The following is a 3,035-nucleotide window of genomic DNA, read 5'->3' on the forward strand; positions in this document are numbered from 1 at the left end:
ACACACGAGTGGGTGTGCCACTGATAGTTCCCAGTTGGTGATTAATAAAAGTGAAGTGCAAGGTGATGAATGTAAACACGACGAAGCACAAATTGCATCAGGCGGCGGAGGTCTGCCGGGCACAGGGCCGCCGTTTACACAACGGCGAGCATTTGACTACACACAAATACCTCAGTTGAAACGACAGACCTCGCAGGGAAAGCAACTATCTCAACAACCAAATCTTAACCACTTCCTCTCCATTCAAGTCGCGGCGGCAAGCCGTGTAAAACGTGGTGTGAAGACAGAAACCGGCGCCCCGACGAGCAGCAGGGACAAAAGGGATGTGCAATTATGTGTAGATGTTGGAGTGAAGGGGGGGGGGGGGGGGGGGGGGGGGGGGGGGGGGGGGGGGGGGGGGGGGGGGGGGGGGGTTATTGAGATCAGACTGTGGCAGTGGTTTCAGCCGATGGCCTACCCATGCTGCGTTTCTCTCTCAAACCGCTCAGATGAGCAGGGGTTTGGATCTAGAGCTGCACCAGTACTGACAGTGTGCAGCTCTATCACCACAGACGAGACCCAGCAGCCTCAAAACAAAGAGGCGGGGCAATATATCAACACCGGGGCTGTCCTCGACTAACGAAGGTCTTAGTTGAGGAACACTTGCATGATTAGCGACTGATTGATTAGTTGATTTAAAATCGACAGAGCTGTGAGACGTGATTAAGACTAGAAAAGCACAATATGAAACTGGAGTTTCTCCACAATTAATCCTGCAAAAGCACCACTTTAAATCAGGGCTGTAGTACTCTAGTCCGGTCTTGGACTCTAGTCCGGTCTTGGACTCTAGTCCGGTCTTGGACTCAAGACCGTTTTTCTTTGGACTCGTATATATCTATGGACTGGTCTTGCCCAATATGGTTTCTGGTCTGGACCGGTCCAGGTGGCTTTATTATGTTGATAATAATATTGGAGGGAAAGTGAAACCCAAAATGATGATCTTGATACTGTCATGCATAAGACCTTTTTTTCTGTCCTGGGCTCGGTCTTGACTCGGACTCAAACCTCTTTGGACTCGGTCTTGACTTGAACTCTACTAGTCCTGGTCTTGGTCATCCCTTGGACTCAACTAGTCCTGGTATTGGACTCGACAAAGGTGGACTTGACTACAGCCCTGCTTTAAATCTTGTGCTCACCATAAATCTGCCCATACATTTATTGGAAAGGAGAAATTAAGCATGAATTAGCATATAAAATATGACTTATCAAGTAAAGAAATCTCCGTCGACTAAGACCTAAACCCCAGATTAGTTGACTAATGGACTAAGAGGGGACGGCCCTGAGATTTATTTTGGCATCTGTAGCACAGAGGCCTTGATGAAGATTAACACCTGTTTTATGCCGTCTATCGCTGTTTCCATTCACACATCTTTACCTGAATTAACCCTTGTGTTGTCTTCCAGTCAATCATGTTCCTGTCGTCCTGAAAATACACGCTTTTTCCAGATGTTTTCATCTCTTATAGACACATTTTTTTCAATGATTTTGGCTCTTATTTTGATGTTTAACGCTTCTTTTCACTACAATGTGTAAAGAACAACAACATCAACTTATTACTTTTCTATTTACATTTACTACATTTTTGGAATTCATGATCAATAAACCTCTCTAAACGCTCTACAACGTCCCTGTTAGTGATGGCGCTACATAGTCTGTCCACCAGAGGACGCTCTACAACGTCCCTGTTAGTGATGGCGTTGCATAGTCTGTCCACCAGAGGACGCTCTACAACGTCCCTGTTAGTGATGGCGTTGCATAGTCTGTCCACCAGGGGACGCTCTACAACGTCCCTGTTAGTGATGGCGTTGCATAGTCTGTCCACCAGAGGACGCTCTACAACGTCCCCGTTAGTGATGATGTTGCATAGTCTGTCCACCAGAGGACGCTCTACAGCGTCCCTGTTAGTGATGATGTTGCATAGTCTGTCCACCAGAGGACGCTCTACAGCGTCCCTGTTAGTGATGGTGTTGCATAGTCTGTCTATTTTCTTGTTAGTGTTTTTTGTTCATGTCTTAAGTTTGTATTTTTCTACATTTTATTTATGAGAACTTAAACATATTTTAATTTTCTGTTGTGACAGTAAAACAAATTATTCTTATTTTAGTGAGAACTCATAAATAAAATAACTTTTTTTAAATGCGTATTAGATTTTTAAATAACCAAATATTCGTGTTGATATCAGCCTCAAAAATCCCGTCAGGCTTTAGTTTACATGCAGACAAATATTTCAAAAAGCTCCACTCCGGCCGGAGGTTTTGGAAAGACTCGTTTTCAGAGGCAAATGTCTCCGTTTGCGTGTAAACGGAGGCAAACGTCTCAGTTTTTCCGAATAACCGTGTACGTGTAAACGGAGTCTAATTGGGAAACTAATGCACGGATTAAATCGACAATTAAAATGTCTGTTAGTTACAGGCAACCCTAATGATCAGAGAGGCAGCCTGTTTGACAGATGTTGGCACAGATAGCAAGACCAGGACATCATTAAGACCGGGCATTATCCTGCATCATAATCTGCTATTGTTGCCCCTCAGCTGTGATCGGCTAGTGGTTAACTTCTCAGTGAGTTATAGGTGTAGCAGACACACACACACACACACACACACACACACACACACACACACCAACAAAAAACCTAGCTAACATGCAGTAAGTCACAGGTTTGAGAAGATGCACGCCTCCATCTCCCTACATAGCTGCAGAGAATGCACAACATCCATATGCATTAGAAAGGAGCACAACATCCAATCTTTGGGGGGGCACAGCGGAAAGCGAGACACCAAAGCTCTTTGTAAATAAACAAATTAAAAATAAATGAATGCAGTTTTTACCTGGGTTCAGGCAGGATGATCTTCTTGCTCGCCCGGGCCGCTGGAGTAGATTTGCTCTTCTCCATCGCCATCAAGTAACTGACATCGGCGAGCACTGCTTCGAGGTCCGCCATCTTTCGACCCTGGGAGGACCAAATCAATAGAATGACCGGGGCTGGATGTGGGGAG

The sequence above is a fragment of the Etheostoma cragini genome, chromosome 16 (assembly GCF_013103735.1).
Source record: "Etheostoma cragini isolate CJK2018 chromosome 16, CSU_Ecrag_1.0, whole genome shotgun sequence".
NCBI classification, from domain to species: domain Eukaryota; kingdom Metazoa; phylum Chordata; class Actinopteri; order Perciformes; family Percidae; genus Etheostoma; species Etheostoma cragini.